The following is a 21,404-nucleotide window of genomic DNA, read 5'->3' as shown; positions in this document are numbered from 1 at the left end:
GCCCAGGTCTCCAGCTTGACTTCTTTGTATCGTCTCATTTTCTTGCGCTCCGAGACCCCCACAAACCAAAGGAAGGCATCGCCACTGGCTGAAACCAATCTTGAAATCGGAAAACGCAGCCTACCCAGACAATTGGTAGAAGATTAGGAGCTCTGTATAGGAGACTGGCTGGATCCAGGCCAGGTATGGCAAACTAGGTAGAAATTGGGTTTGGAGTGCAATTTCGAGAGGAAGTGGACAAATCCTAATGACTGGAGCCGTGACCTAAGCAATAAACAGCTGATCTACTGGCTTCACAAGTCAAGGGAAGGGCTGTAGCTCAGTGCTAGAGCATCTGCTTTGCATGCAGACGGTCCCAGGTTCAATCCCCGATATCTCCATGTATGGCTGGGAGAGACCACCAACTGAAATCTTGGAAGAGCTACTGCCAGTTAGTGTAGAAAATACTGAGTTAGATGTACCACTGCTCTGACTCAGGGGACGCGGGTGGCGCTGTGGTCTAAACCACTGAGCCTCTTGGGCTTGCTGATCGGAAGGTTGGCGGTTCGAATCCCCACGACAGAGTGAGCTCTGCAAGTAGATAAATAGGTCCTGCTGTGGCAGAAAGGTAAATGGTGTTTCCGTGCGTTCTGGCACTCATCACGGTCTTCTGTGCGCCAGTAGGGGTTTAGTCATGCTGGCCACATGACCCGGAAAACTGTCTGTGGACAAACACCGGCTCCCTCGGCCTGAAAGCGAGATGAGCACTGCAACCCCATAGTTGCCTTTGACTGGACTTAACCGTCCAGGGGTCCTTTACCTTTACCCCTTTTTTTGCGCTGACTCAGTATAAGGCAGTTTCATATGTTTCACGGAGAAAGGGTACGGGAAAGGAGACGAAGAGATCAACATGCATTGGCAAAAACAGAATCTCTCCTTCTTTCTTTGATTGGTGCATTCGGGTTTCCCTCTTGCCTTTGAAGCTGGCTCTGAAGTTTTGCGAACGTCGTTTGTACCTTACTCGAGTCACAAACGCCTTAAACCTGGGCTAGTAAGTTGGGTGAGGAGAGAGGGAGCTCTGGCGTCAGGAGGTTCAAACTGGATTTGTGACTAAACTAACTGAACCACAGCTGCTGCTGTGGGGAGACTTTCTCAAAAGGAAGAGGGGAATTAACCTTTTCGTCTGCTTTGCCTCCAGCCTGGATGGTTCAGCAGAAGCATTTCCTGTTTGGCCTGGGAGCGCCAGGAAAATAAACTGCCAAGGCCTCTCCCCGCCTTGTATTCCTGCTGCTGCTGTAGCATTTGTGCTTGTGGCACATTGTGCCAACGAGAAAGGAAACTTGAGGACTTGTAGGAGCTTTCGAAGCCATGGGGCGGAGCTCAGTGGATAGGAAGGTTTAGGACAGACGAAAGAGCTTTTTCACATAGCACACAGTTGCTCTTTGATTCTTGTGTTTTTATGCCTCAATTGCCAAGGTGAGTGTTTGCCATTAATGCTGTTATAGCTAATGCACCACCAGAGGACTGAGTTGCCATTTATTTTCCTGATTTGTATATTTAATTCATTGTGCATATCCCAGGCTTGGGTTTTTTTTATAAAAAAATGATCCCTAAAAATTCCATCCCTATTCTCTCTCTCTCTCTCTCTCTCTCTCTCTCTCTCTCTCTGTGTGTGTGTGTGTGTGTGTGTTGGATTGGGTTTTTTTTAAAAAAAACAACAACAACAACCCAACACACCAATCTTGTGGGAAAACATGCTTTGAATGCGCATAAAGAAATTTATAAAACCAGAACTCTAAACACTGACTTTGGTTTTTTATGTTGTATAAAAATGACGTTTCGTTATACAGTACACACGTTCCGCACTACACACACAAGTTCCGAGCTCCATTTAAAAGTGACCCAAATATTTGGTGGTTGAAGCTACTGAGGAATTCAAGACTGGTATTAAAAGTTGGATGCACAAGAGAAGCATTTACTTTTTTTAATGTTTTAGTTAGAAACAGTTCGGAATTGCAAGATGGAAGATGAGACTTGTAGCAGCTTTTCCACAGCAGGAACCTCCTGTTGATACTGGAGAAGAAAAAGATACAGGCTAGAATGAATGGGTCTTAAGTTACAGGAGGACAAACATTGATTGAATGCTAGGAGAATCTTCCTGAAATTTGGCAATGGGATTACAGTTATCAACTGGGGTGTTGGCCTCCCCCTTCCTGGAGGTCTTCAGGCAGAGGCTGGGCAGCCCTCACCCCTGTGAGGTAGGCCGAGAGATAGTGACTGGCCCCAAGGGATTTGAACGCAGGCCACTCCAACACACTCAGCATCCGGGCTTTCCCTACTGAAGCTTTTGCTAATGTGGCACCCTTCAGATGTTGTTGGACTACAATTCCCAGCACCCCCATGGTCAGCCACAACCTAGGCACTGTGGTTCCCATGGATTCCTGCGGCCAGTATCTTCTCCTGTTGCGGCTTCTCATTATTGCGCCACTCTAGCTGCAAACGCCTCCAGCCCGTGAATGAAGTGTTTGTTGTGATTTGCTCCAAGCAGGAGTTTTGTCGGCCAAGACGCACACCCCCTCTCAGCTCAAGTGATAGAAACTTGATTGAACCGCAGACAAGGACCTTGTCAAACTCCCTTTTCCAGCCGCCTCAAGTGGAGCGGTTAGACGAGTGCCAAGTGCACTCCAGCTCTTCCCCGAAATAAGAATCAGCTTGCAGCTGTTGATCCTGGAAAAGGGCTGTTTGAGCTAGAGAGAAGAGGATTCTCCCCAGCTCCACACCTCCCCCTTGCTTTATACCCTCTTCCTCTTTCCTGATCTGGGCTTGCTGCTATTGTGCCATAAACATCGACATATCTCCTGGTCTCAAAAGCAGCCGTTGGGAATAGGAAGTAGCTGTGCATGCCTGTGGTCTCAGGTGCAATCCCAGACATCTGCAGGTAGGGCTGGAAGACACCTCTGTCTGAAACCTTAGAGAACCGATGCCAGTCAGTGTGCTGTAGACAACCCTGAGCTAGCTTCCTATGTTCCTAAGGCGAAGCGATAGGTGTTGCCTATTGCTGTGTCTTTGTAGTTGTTACTGAGGTGGGGAGCACAGAAAAAGCACAGACCAAGCTACCCAAACTGGACTGGAGAGAGAGAGAGAGAGAGAGAGAGAGAGAGAGAGAGAGAGAGAGAGAGAGAGAGAGAGAGAGAGAGAGAGAGAGAGAGAGACCACCCTGTGCCCTGTGAACTGTCCTGAGACCTCCAGGTTTAGGGCAGTATATATTTATCATATATAATTATTATTTATTATTTATACCCCACCCATCTGGCTGGGTTTCCCCAGCCACCTTGGGCGGCTCCCAACAGAATATTAAAAACACGATAAATGTGGTTGAGAAGGTAAAAAGGGGCTTTAGAATAATAGAGTTGGGAGGGACCCCAGGGACTGCCTGTTCAATTAACAACAACAACAACAACAACAACAACCCCGCCTCCCTTCCTACCCCATGCAAATACTAACCTCTCTGATAGCTCTGTTGGTTAGAATATGGTGCTGATAATGCCAAGGTTGCAGGCTCGAGCCCCGCATGGGAAGACGGCATATTCCTGCATTGCAAGGGGTTGGGCTGATCCTCGGGGTCCCACCCAACTCTATGATTCTAAGGCCCCTTTTTACCTTCTCAACCACATTTCTGAAGCCACACCCCCATTGTACCTTCACCCCATTCCCATGCCTCCCTTCCTCGCTTCCCTCTTCCCATATCACCCCTCAAAATGCCTCCTTTGTTCTGCAACCCCGTTCACCTGCCCCAGCCCCAGTTCCTCCTTCCCTCCAGCACTCTCCCCCAGAGGCCTAAAAACTGTCACACACATGCCTCCCTTCCTCCTACATTTCTCCTCATTCTTCCAAATGCCTCCTTTACCTCCCAGTCTCCTCTCCAGTTCCTTCTCTCTCCCTTCTCACCACCATCAAAGGACCCCCACCCCCCTCATTTTCTCTCTCTCACACACATTTCTTCCACCCAGCCAGCAGGTTTTCAGTCGTCTTCCCCAGCCCTACCTGGGACCTTAAATCTTGTGTTCGAGTTCTACTTGTGAGTTTCCCATAATGGGCCTCTGGCTGGCCACTGTGGGTAAAGTACGCTGGACTAGATGGGCCATCGGCCGGATTCTGCAGGCTCTCATAATGTTCTCATGCGTTTCCTGCATCGATTGGAGAAGAGGAAGAATGCACATTAAAAGCATGTGCGCTCTCTTCCTATTTAACAACACAAGATGGAGCTCTAACCTAGCCTAGCACTTTTTCCCGGTCACATTCAATGTATTTTACAGAACACTGCCTGGAAAAAGGAAGATTCTAAAGAGGCCTTTTCCTAAGATGAAAGGGAAGGGCACTCGGCCTTCCTAGAAGTGTGCCCTGCATAGGCAGAATTGCTAACTGCGGAAATGACCACTCATCCGCTTTTAGCACATCGAGAGGAAGCAGGTGGCTTTGTATTAGCAGCCTTGAAGGTCTCCCACTCAAGCTTTTCCTTCACCCACCCGGCTCTGTAGGTTTGCGGCAGTGCCTTCTCCTTCGGCGTGACGGCAAGGGCCATTGCTACAAGCTCTGCCCCTCTCTCAGGGTCCTGAAGTGACAGCGCCACAGGTTGACGTCTTACACGGCAATCCGGTGGCAGGATCTGCCAGGAAGGGCAGCTTAAGATGCAGCAGATCTCCAGCACTCAGTCCTCAACCTTGGCTCAGCCAAAGATTTGCCGGTGTAAGTTGTTAAGCCGGATGAGCCAAAGCTGGCTGAATCAAAACTGGTCCCCCAAAATGGAGGGTGTGTGTGGAGGTGGCAAGACCAGAGAGGGGAAACTGAGGCTTGGACCTAAGCCTATTCAAGTCAATCCTGTGACTGGACAAGCTGGAATAGAACACTATGTTAAAGGCTTGCTTTCCCTCTGCCAGGCTTAGGCAAGAGCACAGCCCTACTGCCTTCATTTACACTGACTTGCTGACACCAGTTTCTTGCTACCTAAGGGCTCGTACACACTTCTTCTTTTCCCATGTCTAGACACTGTGGTTAAACCACTGAGCCCTAGGCTTGCTGATCAGAAGGTCGGCGGTTCGAATCCCTGTGACGGGGTGAGCTCCCGTTGCTTGGTCCCAGCTCCTGCCAACCTAGCAGTTCGAAAGCACGTCAAAATGCAAGTAGATAAATAGGTACCACTCCAGCGGGAAGGTAAACGGGGTTTCCATGTGCTGCTCTGGTTTGCCAGAAGCGGCTTTGTCATGCTGGCCACATGATCTGGAAGCTGTACGCCGGCTCCCTCGGCCAATAATGCGAGATGAGCACGCAACCCCAGAGTCGGTCACGACTGGACCTAATGGTCAGGGGTCCCTTTACCTTTACCTAGAAAGCATGGGTCCAAACGGTTTTGTCTTTTCCCCTGGAAAACCCTCTCTTTAGCAATATATTGGAAGGAAGGGAAATCCAGGCAAAACCCGATTGCTGTTTGCTTTGATTCAGTGCTAAACCGCAGGAAGGTGGCAGGGCAAACGGAAGTGTGGATCGTAGAATCGTAGAGTCAAGTTGAAAGGGATCCTGAGGATCATCTAGTCCAGGAGTCGGCAAGGTTTACCTCGCCTGGGCCAGTTCACTCCAGTGGAGATCCCTCCGTGGGCTGGATCGTGAGAGCATGCAGCTGTGATTTCCAGCGCCTGCGCAGACGCAATTTTCAGCATCTGCATCTGCGCAGACACGATTTTCAGCACCGCAGAAGCGAGTCCCTGTGCCGTGCTGGTTTAGTTGCTCGGTTTGGGGGCAGCTCGTGGGCCGGTTAAATGACCCCACATGGGCCTTAGATTGCCTACCCCTGATCTAGTCCAACCCCCTACAACGCAGGAATGTGCAGCCTTGCAACCTTCGAGGTTAGGTTGAGACCTTAGTCATGCTTGAATCCAAATAACACCTGGTCCCAAACTCATTTGCTTGAATTAAACTCACAGCTCTCTGCACACTCCCCCTGCTTTTGTTGCAGCAATCCTACTGATTTGTTTCTGAGAGGTGAGATGTGTACCCCTCCTCTTAGGACATAAATACTCATCTGTTTGCACTGGATCATCCTGAGCTGGAGGAAGAAAGGTGAGCAGTCCAAAGGTCATTGCATGCTCTTCATTTATAGGTACACCACGTACTCTGACTGTTTATGCCGTTTCATATGTGATGGCACACATACAAATTCTTTTATGCTGAGCTGTTTTGGTGCAGTTAAATGATGTTAAGTCGGGTTAGGAATGTGCTTTATTGATGGGAAGTTGTTACGGATAGGCGTTGTTGTTTTTGAATCACCCGTGTGTCAAGGCGATTCACAAGCACATCACAAAAAAAGCAGTTAAAAATAGTTTTTAAAACAGTACAAAAGGTAAATGTATATAGGTTGGAAAACAGTGCAGAATGAGCACCTATGGCAGAGAACTTTTCATCCAGCTGGAAAAGCTTGTTGAAACAAAAATGTCTTCCATTGTTTCTGGAAAGTGGAGGTAGTGGACACCTGTTTTATCTCGACAGGAATTCTGTTTCATTAAACAGGGGCAGCTACAGTGAAAGCCCTAGTATTGTCTGGGGTGACTGGAAGCAGTTCTCCAGGGGGGAAAGGTAGGAGGCTCTGGACCAGCAGCTGAACCTGGAGGCGGTTGGAGGATGGATGGCGGCTAACAGATTGAGGTTGAATCCTGACAAGACAGAAGTACTGTTGTGGGGGACAGGAGGCGGGCAGGTGTGGAGGACTCCCTGTCCTGAATGGGGTAACTGTGCCCCTGAAGGACCAGGTGTGCAGCCTGGGAGTCATTTTGGACTCACAGCTGTCCTTGGAGGCGCAGGTCAATTCTGTGTCCAGGGCGGCTGTCTATCAGCTCCATCTGGTACGCAGGCTGAGACCCTACCTGCCTGCAGACTGTCTCGCCAGAGTGGTGCATGCTCTAGTTATCTCTCGCTTGGACTACTGCAATGCGCTCTACGTGGGGCTACCTTTGAAGGTGACTCAGAAACTACAACTAATCTAGAATGCGGCAGCTAGACTGGTGACTGGGAGCGGCCGCCGAGACCACATAACACTGGTCTTGAAAGATCTACATTGGCTCCCAGTACGTTTCCGAGCGCAATTCAAAGTGTTGGTGCTGACCTTTAAAGCCCTAAATGGCATTTGTCCAGTATACCTGAAGGAGCGTCTCCACCTCCATTGTTCTGCCTGGACACTGAGGTCCAGCACCAAGGGCCTTCTGGCGGTTCCCTCACTACGAGAAGCCAAGTTGCAGGGAACTAGACATAGGGCCTTCTCGGTAGTGGCGCCCGCCCTGTGGAACGCCCTCCCATTATATGTCAAAGAGAAAAACAACTACCAGACTTTTAGAAGACATCTGAAGGCAGCCCTGTTTAGGGAGGCTTTTAATGTTTAATAGATCACTGTGTTTTATTTTTCTGTTGGAAGCCGCCCAGAGTGGCTGGGGAAACCCAGCCAGATGGGCGGGGTATAAATAAATTGTTGTTGTTGTTGTTGTTGTTGTTGTTGTTGTTGTTGTTGTTATTCAACACCTCTGGTTGGGATAGCATCCTCCAGTGCAGCTGTCCTCCAACAGGCCCTGGGGCTTAGGAGGAACAGCCAATGAGCTGCTATTGTTGCTTCCCAGAAACCACTGCCTGAGGCAGGCGTCTAAAGATAGGGTTGGCCTTGCAAGCAGAAGGCTGCTTCAAATGCAGTACTGTCCTCTAACAACCCTTCAAAGAGATGACTCCCCTCCTGTAAAGCAGAACACATGGCCACCCTTGCTACCGGTATATTATTTTAAGGGTGGAAATTTATCACCTCTGCCCTTATTGTATTTAGAGCCAATATGTCCATTTGTATAGAATCTAGCTTACCTTGGTACAACATTGTGATTCTAGTAGCATCTGGTATGAAGAGCCTTGCCCATCATGAGATTCATCTGGGGTTTCTAGATCATAGGTAGACCTGATAGGTAGACCCAATGACATCACCATCCCGGGTAGGTGTCATCCCCTGATGACATCATCACTGCAGGTAAGCTCAGCCTGCCCCTTTGTGGCTTTTCATATGAACTTGTCCATAGGAGCTGGACGTGGTTTCGAATTCCAACCATAAGATAGCTGGCGACTGCTAGCAGAGGGGAGAAGGGTGGAGTGTTATGAAGAAACATATCCAGGGAAGTCGAAAAGCAAGAATTAAAATATTTCCTATTGCTAGGATCTGAAAAAATATTGACTGTTCCCAAGACTCAAATGTTATACAGTGTGACCCTTGTGGTTTTCTCCACAAGGCCTCTCCAACTATTTCCTTTGATGTGTTGCCTGTAGTGTAATAAACTTTAGCTAAGACATGGGAAGGGGGGGAGGGTGGCACACAAGAAACCCAACCAGCTGGTCTCCTTGAAAGCGCAGAAGAAATTAAATGGGAAACACAGATTGAAACAATGCACTTAAGGCACAATCCTGCACTGCAGTTCCTCTGGCTGGTGGTGTTTGTTGCAATCCTAGCTCCATGTCCCCTGGGAGCACCATGCTTCTGAATTGCTGGGAACGACAACTGGGCAGAAGGTTGTTGCCTTCATTTCCTGCTTGCAGGCTTTTCTTCAAGCCCCTGCGAGATCAGGATGTATTTACGAAGGTTTTTGTTTGTTTTTAGCAGGAACTTAGAGAAACTGAGTTTCCTTACCTTTTTAAAATTTATTTATTTATTTTTAGACTGAAACGGATATATACCCCCATGCCTGAGCCAAAATCCACCTATATCTGTAATCAATAAAGTTGTGGCCATTTCTAATCCAGATCATTGTCAGCTAGAGTTTATTAATCACTTCTTACATTTAGCCTGGGTGTGGGGCATTGCGACTGGACCCGCAACAAACAAACAAGCAAACAAACTTCGTGGTAAGTTCCCCCACCTTTCCTCCCAGAAAAAAAGCACTGGTATTTACTCTCGCTCTCGCTAAAATTTATGTCTCGACACACACACATACCCTTTGCCCTTTTGGCAGGAACATGAATGCATATGGTTTTTTTAATATTAAACGTTTACGAATTTGTTCTGAATGTTAATGGTTCACATTGTTTGTATTTGCGTGGACAGGCGGAGTCCCCCAAGCCCCCCGAGCAGAATAAATACACAAGACAGCGTGCTATGGGATTCAAATTGGCCACAACTTTTTTCAAATTCAGATGTAGGGAGACCTTGGCTTCAGGCATTGGGCGTTATCCTTCCCAGTCCCCAGCAGGGGTTCTGGGAGGCTTCGGGATCATCCAAATGTATGGGGGTTGGGGCTGGCTCTGGAGAACATATGTTCAAGCAGAGAGAGACCGCCCCCTGTTCGCCACCGCAGGTAGGAGGAAGCAATGACACATATTGGCATGGTCAAGGCTTCCCCCCAATACCCCGCTCTTGTTGTCTCTGCCTCATGCCCCTCCCTCTAGGAAAATCGCCAAAGAATTCCGCCCAAGGCCTGACACCGCCAAGTTGTGGCATATTGCTACGGGAAAGGCGAAACCTGCCAATGCAGGGAAATTCCTTTCCGACCCTTTAACAGCAGCCTTGACGTAGCAGCGCCTGAGAACCTGTAGAGAAAAGGTTAGCCTGCAAGGAAATTGCATGAGGGTGTGGAGGGTGGGAGAAACTCTGGAACCAACTGGTGCTTGGAGGTAAGATTCAAATGCTATTGTCCGAGCCGGTTTGTCCCTCCCCTTACCTGGCCACCCCCTGGCTACACCTCCCCAGGCAGGATTGGATGCCAGGCTTGGTAGGCGGAGACCCCTGGCATCCTACCTGGGAAGGTGGGCCAGTCCTGAACTTCCAGGGAGCCACCCTTTCGGATCAGGGGGCTGTGCGCGTCCATGCAAAAAGCGCCCCCCATAGATGTGTGGAGCGGTCATTGTGTGTTTATTCTTTGTGAGCAATCTTGGGGTTCTTTTTGGCCGAAAGGCGGCATATGAATAAACAGTAACAAAGCAAAGAATTCTGAGAAAACCATTTCCCGTTTCCGGGGAGATGTCATTGAGGGCTGGGAGCAAGCCCTCCCCACATGCACAGGGCAGGATTGGATGGTCCTTGGCCACGTCATCCTTAGGCTGTCCAATCCGGATGGTTCGGGGGCGTGGCATGGGCTATTTAAACTGCCCGCGGCCGAAGACTCGCCTATGTTTTCTCCCTGCTCAGTCAGTTCTCCCGCCCTTAGGTTAGGCTATTTTATTTCTTGACCTCGGTTGGTCGCCTTGGTTGTCCAAGGGACCTGGTAGGAATTTTTTCCCACTTGGCAAATTGGCATTGGCCATTTGGTTTTTTGCCTACCTTGTAGCAAATCGTCACAACTTTGTACAGTTTGGCGGTTAGGCATTGGAGCATTAGGTTGAAGGTGAGGGGAGGTAGTGGCCTCCTAATTCAAGGGTATTCCATTAAAGGAATGGGGGGGGCGTGGTCTCTGTCCAAAGCCCCAGACAGGGGCTAGGGCCATGGCACGACCCCTAGAGGTGACCCTGGGGGAGTTCCTAGTTGATGTGCACCAGCAAGGCTTCCCCTACTGGTGGTTAACCCTTCCAAGACTCCTGCAAATGGGCAGGAGTCAGATATAGTCACGTGGTTTCCAATGCCTAAGCCAATATCACTCACATTCTGTAACCAATAAAGTTGTGGCCTTTTTCGCCCATTAACCAAAAATACTGTTTCATGTGTCATTATTCCACTTCCCGGGAGGGTTTGGGACCTTGCCACGCAACTGTCATTTCCCGCTCACAGAGCTGCAGTTCCCAACATCCTTATCAAACTACAATTCCCATGACTTTTTGAGGAGGGAGCTTTCAATGTGCTTTACATAGTGTATACACAGAGCCCAAGACATCTCCATGTCTCTCAATGTGCTGAGCAGAAACAGGGCTGGAATGGCCACTGGATTTCAACCAAGGTGAAGTTTTTCAGGAGGTTTCTCCTCATTTCGGAAGAATTCTGAGGAAAGCTTATTAATTGTTTTGATAGGTATGAGTGACATTTCCAACACACCCTTACACTGTTCGTACCTGAGAAAACCGGGGAGGAAATGAATCACTTAACAGCAACAAAGAGATATGCAAATAACATTATTCTCCGAACAATAGTATATTGCTCTAACGTTTTGTGGAAAACCAAGTTGATTGAATTAATGCCAGCGTCAGGTTTACCGCAATTTCATGAGGCTTCGCTGTAGGCTAGTTCCGTTTTGCGTGGAAGTGTTTGTTGCACCTTCTTAAGCATGGGGATTAATCAGCCTTGGGCTAATGGGACTCCACGTTGCTCAGGTGTGATTCAGCAGAGCCAAGATGCCTACTGGGGATGTTCATCAAGGTGCAAATGCATCTAGGCATCCGGGACAGCTGCCTTTTTAGCCAACAGGTTGCCAATCTGCGTTTCCACATATATCACCCCCTTCCATTTCTGACACTCTGAGGCGAGTGCCAGTGCTTGTGTTGCCAGAATGGCACCACCCACATCGTGGAGGGAAGTATCAGCAAGCTTGGGGGGAATTCCAAGGTTTGCATAAGGCCAAAACATTGTTTTGGGGGGCAAAACCCTAAGTAGGGGGAAAACCCCAAAGAAGACTGCATGGGCTCAGTAGAAAGGAAGCAATGATTAACTGTTGATGGGGTGGAGGAGGGAAAAAATGGGTGGGAAAGGGTTATGGAATGGAATAGTATGCTGGAGGGCCTAGCTGGCTGTCTATAAGATACCAAACAGAAGAACTCCATACTGCAAAAAATAAAATTAAAAATTATGCAGGTTTCCCTTAGACCACAGCTTCTATTTGCTTTTTAGGTCTGTGTCTTTAATGCTAGTGGTGGAGGAGCGAACACAGCCCCCTTCATGCATGTGAAGCCCCAATTTGGGTAATCTTTCAACCTCAAAATAAGAAGGCAAAGTATGCATGGGACAGGTGTTGATTTCTTGTTTTATTATTTTCTAGAAAAAGAGGTGCTGAAACTCACCATGAACACCTCCCTTGTTCTCTTCTATAGTGGTATGGGGATTGATCAGCCTTGGGCTAATGGGACTCCACATTGCTCAGGTGTGATTCAGCAGAGCCAAGGTGCCTACTGGGGTTAAGAACGTAATTCGTTCCGGAGGTCCGTTCTTAACCTGAAACTGTTCTTAACCTGAGGTACCACTTTAGCTAATGGGGCCTTCCACTGCCGCTGCGCTGCCACCACACGATTTCTGTTCTCATCCTGAAGCAAAGTTCTTAACCCGAGGTACTATTTCTGGGTTAGCGGAGTCTGTAACCTGAAGTGTCTGTACCCTGAAGTGTCTGTAACCTGAGGTACCATGTAATGACTATGGCTCCCACCCGAGAGGTGCCGGCAAGTTCCATCTGAAAAAAAGCCACACTAGTGCATATGTAACTGGGGAAAATATCATTGTTGTAACTTGAGCTAACAGAAGGAGGGTGTTCAGATGAGTTCCGTATACCCAAAGGGTGTGTGAGTGCATTGTAGGCTAGCCCCCCCTGCCAGTAGCAAACCGAGTAGCAGGTGCTTACAAAATTTCCCAACAGGAGAGTCACTGCTTCTTACTGGGAGGGGGAGAAGAGAGGCAGGGGCAAGGTCAGCGCAGTGCAAATGCATCAGCAGAGCCCACCTGGTGCTCCTTCTGGCACTTTTGCACAGCATTGTCCTCCCTGCTGCTAGTAAGCAGCAGACCTCCAGCTCACCTGCTACCACCTGCCACGTAAACATCCAGTGGTCACCACTTGAGGTTTGTGGAAGGAACGACTGCTCAGCCGCAGAGCATGTGCCTTGCATGCAGAAGGTGCCAAGGTCAATCGCCAGCAATGAAAAGCATCAGGTGGCAGGTGGTGGGCAAGGCCTCTGCCTGAGACCCTGGAAGGACAATCCTACACTTCATTGACAAAGCACCTGGCCTCAGATGAGGCCGTTTCCTGTGTTAAAGCAATGCACCTCCTCAGATGCCTGCAATTTGTCAAGATGCTTCCTTTTCAGCAACAGCTTCTAGCTATCATGAAATGGAGCTGGAGTGAGTGTGTGAGTTAAAGGGGCTTTAGCTGATGTTATTCTTAAGGAGTCACCAGCAGCCGAAAGAAATCCACGTTTCCATTCCATTCCATTTGCCGACAGATGATGCCTCTTTAAATGACGGCGGATTCCAAACAAAATGTCACCGGAGTGCTTGCTTTGGAGCATCTTTTGTTTAAAGTATTTCCCTATTATCTGCAGGATGGCCAAAGGGTGTTTTCTCTGGAAAGCCTGGTGGGCATTCATCTGCTGACTTCGAAATCCTAACTCAGACTTTCCCCAACCTGGTGCCCTCCAGATGTTTTGGATGGCAAAGGCCAGCAGGAGTTGTTATCCAAAACATCTGGAGGACACTGGGTGTTGTCTGGGGCAAAGACGGCACGACTCGAGGCAGGTTGAACTCAATGGGAAGGCGACCAAGAGCAGAGCTCGAGCGCTTCCTTTTATTGAAAGCTCAGGATGACAGTTAATCATTACAACGACAGTGTAACTTCTAGCCAATTACAGCAGTGCAGTCCCATACAAGGTGATGTTTCCTGTAACGTCACACCCGGTCACTCCCTAAGACATCCTCCATAGCCCACGTGTTGTTTTGCCATGCCCTCTGTCCATGCTCCGAGCACATGTCACTCTGTAAACACCCCCTCCTAGTTCCCATTGTGTTACCCTCCTTGGCTTGACCCATCTGGTTTGTCCTGATTCATCCAGTTCCATCCAGATCCTCCTAGATCCTTCTAGCTCTGTTGTGACCTGCTGCCCTGCTGACCTGAGCCTCTGACCTGTCCTTCTTCACGTGTTTCCCATTCTGACATTAGCCGGCTTGCCGTGCTAATGCCCACACTCTCGCAGATCGGTGTGGCTTGCCAGCACCAGATCTCAGACATTCCCACACATGCAAGCACAATTTCCTCGTGTAATCCCCACAACTGGGTCTGAGATGGCTGCCCTAACATGTTAGGAGCTGCAAGCCAGACATCATTTCCACCAGAATAACCCCACTTTGGGGGTAAGTGGGGCAGAAACATAGTTCAACTACTAAGAAGGGGGCAGTTTGCACCCAGAAACACTGTTTCCCATGCATCAATAATAGCCAGTGACCCCACAATATCTTTATAGGATTGGGGGAATCTGTCTGGATGATATCCTTGAGTCTGTGCTTGTGGTACTGTGTCCCTGAGGTTTAGAATCTAGTAGAAGAGCCTAATTACCTGTCAGGTGTTAAGGTAATGGCTGCTCGGCTAAGCATCCATCTGTCGGAACCGGGGATGGAAAGCCAGCTGGCTTGGCCCCAGCCAGAGCGTCTCCCTTCTCAGCCTTGCCGCTGCGGAAATCTATCAGTCATCCTCCTCCGACGTGCTTCTGTGACTCAAGTTACTGTGCATGCAAGAGTCATTACTCAGCAGAGTAAACACACAACAGATCAGGCTTGAGGCATGGATACTGTACTAAACTACACATTTATTCTACATAAAGCAGAACAAAGAAAAACATGGCCCCTCTCCTTGTCGTTCTTCTCGGAGAGAGAGAAAACCCGAAAGCAATACAGAGCGGATGTTCCGCTCAACGGGACTCCAGCAATCTGTGCTGGAATGTAAACAGACATGTGACATGTAACAATCCCACATATCTGCAGCAAAGGGTGGAATGGAATTCCCAACACCATCAGCATCTTAAAGAGGCTGCCCTGCTGCCAGAGAGACAAACTGGTGTGTCTTTCCCCAGCTCACCTGGCTGGATGCCACATCATGTTAGGATGGAGAACCATAGGTAAAGGGAGGCTGTAGGGGATGAGTTTGGCTGATGCTGGAAGCAGGAGACACAGAGGACAGTCCTGCTTTGAGCTGGAAACCAAGCTATGGAATGGAGGTCTCCCTGGAAACCTAATGGAGATGCAAGATCTGTTGATATGTAAATGCTGTGAGCCCCTCCATCCCATGCTTAGCTTGTAGATATGTGTAAATGAAACCATATAACCTGAAGACACCACAGTCTCCATTGACCTTCATTCCAAGGAAACTGAACCTTGGAAACCCTACTGCTCGGAGACTGCGGTGCACGCAACATTATATGGGCCTTTGGGCATTGGCAGTTCCAGGAAAGCTGACATCCATCTCAACAAATAGCAAGAGATGGAGATTGCCCCCCGCAATTAGACCCATTTGCCAGTGACAGAATGTTACTTTCTGTTGTGACTAATGATTAATGAGTAAAAGCAATTATAAGAATCACAACGAATGTCAAGCTCTTGATTATTTCCACTGTACCTTGGTTGTGCGAGCAATGGTTTTCTGCCACTGCAGCTACAACAGTTTCCTGGGTTATCATATCTTCATCTCATCATAAATGTGCATGACATTCTAGGGTAGAAAAGGACAGGTCCCTGCTGGAAGGAGCTTGCAATCTAAAATTTGACACAGGTGGAGAGGAATGGAGGGGAGGCAGGTAAGATTTGAAGTGCGGGGCCACCAAAGCACCCATACCCCCAACACAACCCAAGGAGCAGCCATTTGTAGCCTAACAGTCAATTTATTAGATTTACTGGTGTAAGTCCACAAAAGGGTTGTTCCAAGAGTAGGACAGGATCAGAGAGGGAGGACTTACTAAGCCCATCCAGTTTGGTCACGTCACCTGGAAAATTGGCCCATAACACTATTTTAAAGGCTTGTTTTCCATCCGCCAGGCTTAGGCCCTGCTGCAGAATGGGCTTCGGGTCAGGTGTTAATTTTACACAAGCTTAAATTACAGCAGGGTGCTTTATGCCAGCTTCCTGTGCATGGGATTGCTCCCTTAGGTAGCTTCTCATCAAAATGGAAAGAAAATAAACTTTCTCACCCATCCCTAGTTGAAATCCATAATACTCTATTTTTAAAAAACAACAACACCGGTTTGAAATGGCCTTGGCTATGCAGCAAAGCCATTTGCCCATAGCACCTGGAAGAACAGTGCTTCCCCGAAAACATTGATGTTGTGGTCATTCTTTCCAGGACATTGGAACAGGGTGAAAGCAAGTTTTATAGGCAAGCAAAGAGCCTCTGAGAATGAAGGGCTGGCATAGCTATGAATAAAAGGCATTCATTCAGAAGCGATACCTTTCTTAGTGCTTCTTCTTTGGAGTTGACATCAAAGGCCAAGTTCAGTAAGGAATGTAGGGAGTTTTCTCTTTTCTCTATGGAAAGGCATTTTTAAAAATCAGAAACAGGAGGCGAACTGAACACACCGTCCCCTCAAAAATAGTTTCAATCCTATCTACCAAGAGTTAAAATTTATGTGCTGTGATTCAACATATTCTCTTTTTGAAAGAAAAACCCCTATCCTTTTTATAAAAGGGGGTGGGGTAGGGGAATCAAGGCCAACAAAAGAATTAATGAATGACCACAAAGTCTCGGTTTCTGTTTCACATTGTGATGGAAGTTCTTTTGGGGGGGGGGAGGGAAACACTTGCACATTCTTCCACATCCTAGGAGGCTGCACATTATTGGCATTAAATCTTCCTCGATGAAATTTGGGCAGATTTTTTAAAAGCACATTTTCTGCCTCGCATGGGATTCAGATAATCGACACATGCAAAAACTTCATAGCCTGTCAGTTAGAAACTTGCTTTAGACTAAGTCCATCTGTTGAGTCCACCGAGCTCTACATTACACTAGCCTGCCAGCAACTCTCCAGGGTTTCTAAGAGTAATCTGTGCCAGATCCTACCTGAAGATCCTGTGACCTTCTTGTGAAGTCTGGAGATCAGCTATTTATTCCTTACCACTGAGCTATGACTCTTCAATTCAGTGGATTTGTAACTGGCTGGCTGACCGAACCCAAAGGGTGCTCATCAATGGCTCCTCTTCATCCTGGAGAGAAGTGACTAGTGGGGTGCCACAGGGTTCTGTCTTGGGCCCAGTCTTATTCAACATCTTTATCAATGACTTGGATGATGGGCTTGAGGGCATCCTGAGCAAGTTTGCAGATGACACCAAATTGGGAGGGGTGGCTAATACCCCAGAGGACAGGATCACACTTCAAAATGACCTGAACAGATTAGACAACTGGGCCAAAGCAAACAAGATGAATTTTAACAAGGAGAAACGTAAAGTACTACACTTGGGCAAAATAAAAATAAAAAATGAAAAGCACAAATACAGGATAGGAGACACCTGGCTTGAGAGCAGTACATGTGAAAAAGATCTAGGAGTCTTGGTAGACCACAAACTTGACATGAGTCAACAGTGTGATGCAGAAGCTAAAAAAGCCAATGCAATTCTGGGCTTTTTTAGCTTGGGCCTGGCAGAGGGCCTGGCAGAGTGTTCTGGAGGGCCACATACAGACCCTGGGCCAGAGGTTCACTGTCACTGTTCTATGATATCAATCACCTTTTTATGGGATCAGATAGGTGCCAGCCTTCCCGGTCCCCTGCCATTCCATTGGAAGAGGTCAGGACAGAGCTCCGGGTGCCACAATAAATAGCCAAGTGCAAAGGAAAACAAATCTCTCGGATTCTAAAACGAAAAGAAAAGCACACCCCTTGGCTATTAGTTGATAGGACGTGGCTGAGCTATCACACCTATCATCATAAATCAAGAACTCTAATCAAACTTGCAAAGTATTTTGCCTGAACAATGTCTCGATCATGGTCATTGGTTGTGCACATGACAAAGAACAAACTAGGCCCTGGGCTGTGCATCCCAGCACAGGGGTTTGTGAAGAGCACCACATGGAGCCATATTTTCAGAATAAGCAAATGAGCACTGGCCTCTCCTCAGTCCAGAGTTGGGAGTTGACTTTGGTTGTCAAGTTGAAAGGCTTCTATCCCCTCCCTCCTTCTCCTGAGAGATGCTACTATTTACTGGAGAGCTGACAAGGCATTATAAACATCATGGGACATCAATGTTCGTGTCCTGTTGAGAAGGTAAGAACAAACGAAGGTTCCTTCTTGTCCAGCATCCTGCCTAATCTCAGACATCACCTCCAGACCTCCAGGAAGCCCTCAAGCTGGGCATGATCCCTCCTGCTGTTGATCCTTCAGGTATTCAAATTAACTCAGCTGAATACTGCCTCTGAACATGGGGATTCCTTAGAGTCATCATCACTCAGATAGCAAACTCAGGTGCTGAGCAGTACTGGCAGGCTAGGAACCAAAATGGGCCACCGAGATGGTCTTAGCATGCTCAGGGAAACCCTTTCGTTGCCTGAGGCCAAGGACAAGAATGTGGTATCTGTGACTCTTGACAGTTGTCCCTGTCATTGAATCATAGAATCATAGATGGCCCTTGTGGTCTCTTCCAACTCTATGATTCTATGATTCTAGAGTTGGAAGAGACCACAAGGGCCATCCAGTCCAACCCCCTGCCAAGCAGGAAACACCATCAAAGCATTCTTGACATATGGCTGTCAAGCCTCTGCTTAAAGACCTCCAAAGAAGGAGACTCCACCACACTTCTTGGCAGCAAATTCCACTGTCGAACAGCTCTTCCTGTCAGGAAGTTCTTCCTAATGTTTAGGTGGAATCTTCTTTCTTGTAGTTTGAATCCATTGCTCCATGTCCGCTTCTCTGGAGCAGCAGAAAACAACCTTTCCTCTATATGACATCCTTTTATATATTTGAACATGGCTATCATATCACCCCTTAACCTCCTCTCCTCCAGGCTAAACATACCCAGCTCCCTAAGCCGTTCCTCATAAGGCATTGTTTCCAGGCCTTTGACCATTTTGGTTGCTCTCCTCTGGACACGTTCCAGCTTGTCAGTATCCTTTCTTCTGCTCTGGATTTATGTTACAGGAAAGCAGATTCTAACTAAACATCAGGAAGAACTCTCTGATGGTAGGAGTTGTTTGACGGTAGAACAGTTGGTGGTCCCTCGTTCATTGGAGGTTTTTAAGCAGAGCAATTTGTTGTGGATGCTTAAGTTGAGATTCCTGCATTGCAATGCTATGATTCATTCCTAAATAAGGTCTGGGAATGTAGCATAGGCTGGTGTTCCTTAAAACCATTTCACTGAGACATCTTTGATTTAAGTAGCTCAACAAACGTGGCACTACAGTTCCGGGTTTGGAAATGTGGGTCACTTCAATCTGCCGATCACCCTATGCCTCATGTCATATGCATTTTCCTGAGAAATGGTCTCCTAATACTTTGGAAAAGAGCAACGTCTGCTATTTATATTTTTGCCAAGAGTGCCAAGAGTGCGAGCAGCTGTGTACCTACGAAGCCACCCCTGGGAAACAGGGTGCAATCCTGTAACTAGTCAATTACCCTCAAGTAAATAATTGAGGAGACGCACAGGCATAAACGCTGATACCAAGGAAGCTCAAGGAAGTGCTGGCTATCAGACCTTTCATTTGTACATTCAGTACTTTTGCCTCGAGATAAGGATCAAATATTGCATTAAATAAACCAGATGAATGCAGATTTTTTTGTGTGGGGATATTTTTTTTTAAAGAAGTTAAAAACTACACATTGATGCGTGGAATGAGTTGAACTTAAAGGCTGGAAGAATGAGAAACTGGGAGAAATTGAAAATTCACAGATTTCTCCATCTTTACCCACAAAGGAATGCAACCTTCAAAAGAAGAAAAGGTGTCCACTCCTGATATAAAAGGAAGGAGCTGTGGACTTCTATTGGACTGGGAAGTTGAGGCACACATGAGCTTGACGGATACAAGTGCAGGGGGCTGGTGACCCAAGTGATAGATTTGTAATAGCAGAAATTATGACAAGACAATAGTGTGGGATTAGCATTGGCCACAATTTTATTGATTACAGATGTGAGTAGGCTGTGGCATTGGCACTGGGTGTCTATCCTTATCAACCAGCCCATCAGATGATTGATTACTCCTTCAGGGTCAATCCTGGGCTCAGGAATCTCTCCATGAAGCAGATCAAATGAGGTGACCCTGCCAGGATGCCATCAGGGTCCATCTGGACCATTGGGCAAAAGCCTCACTCTGGACCCCTTCACCAGGGCACCCTGAATTTTTATCCCAATTAGGGAGGGGGTGGGGCTCTCTCCCCAGCCCAGAACCTAGACCAGGCACCCCCAAACTGTGGTGCAAGAGTCTCTTTCCAGATGGCAATAATACCGGGAAGGCATCACAGAACAATTAAGAACGTAGAGGGATGCATTGATGGTGCAGTACCAGAGAACAAAAGCACTCTATCCTCCTGTGGCTTCCAGCAACTGCTATTCAGAAGCATTATTTCAGGCTTCCTCAACCTCGTCCCTCCAGATGTTTTGGGACTACAACTCCCATGATCCCTAGCTAACAGGACCATTGGTCAGGGATGATGGGAATTGTAGTCCCAAAACATCTGGAGGGCCAAGTTTGGGGGTGCCTGACTTAGACTATGGATCCAACCCAATGCCTCTTTTCCAACAAAGTTGTGACAATTGCTATCAGGAAGGCAACCCCACCCTCCGAAGACCTGATTTGTCTGCAGGCATATTCCTTCCTGGCCTCAGATATGGTGACTGATTAATTCCACATCAAGGCCATGCTGCCCGTTTATCTCCAGGCAGCCTAAACTTATGGGGTGGGCAGGTGGGTTATTTGATTGCCAACTGCGCTGGCCATTCCAGGAGCAGCTGGTGCTCATGCTGGTTTCAGCTCCACCCTCCAAAAGCCATGATTGGCCAGTTTTTTTAAAAAAATAGTGGGAAATCCCATGAGTCCCCTTGGCTGGCTGAGGCCAATAATGACACCAACCAGCTGTGCAAAGTGACATGCCCCCTCTCCCTGGCTCCCCCCAGTTGCACCTGGCCACAACAACCATTGTCCCCAAAGAGGTAAAGGGTCTTTGTCATAACAAGGTAACTTTCTGTACTGTGGGCACCCTCAGTAATTCAGTTCTTTCCCCCCAAGAAAGTCTATGCCGGCAGTGTGCTAACGTTCAGAGTGAGCTAAGTTAGCAATTTAAATAACTTCGAGGGGTGGGGAAAAGATAACAACATTCAGCAGAACTTAATTTAAGATGACACGATGCGCTTATTCCTTAGGTATGTCAGGGGAATATTTATTCAAAGGGGGGAACCCCATAAATATGAACACAACATCTGGGCCCGACTTGGCTGTACATGTAAGAAGGCTGTTGCAATCCTCAAATACCAGGAACAAAAGGGAACACCTATTGGCACGTCTTGAAGGGGGGAAAGGGAACATTTTTAATAAGCAACGTGCTTTTCGGTGTTTCCGTCACCTTGGCTATTTCCAGCTTCTGCGAAGGGATTCTGAACGTGCTGTCGTACATACATGGATCTCAGGGGTCATTCATGAGCAGAACGTTGAAGAACTTCTCTGGCTTCCCAGTGTGTTTCTGAATGCAATTTGAAGGGTTAAGTTTACAGCCCTCTCAGGCTTGGGACTTGATTGCCTGAGACAAAAGATAGTAAGAGTTCCAAGTACAAA

Source organism: Zootoca vivipara, chromosome 8 (genome assembly GCF_963506605.1).
Source record: "Zootoca vivipara chromosome 8, rZooViv1.1, whole genome shotgun sequence".
In the NCBI taxonomy this organism is placed as follows: Eukaryota; Metazoa; Chordata; class Lepidosauria; order Squamata; family Lacertidae; genus Zootoca; species Zootoca vivipara.
Note: the sequence above shows the minus strand (reverse complement) of the source record.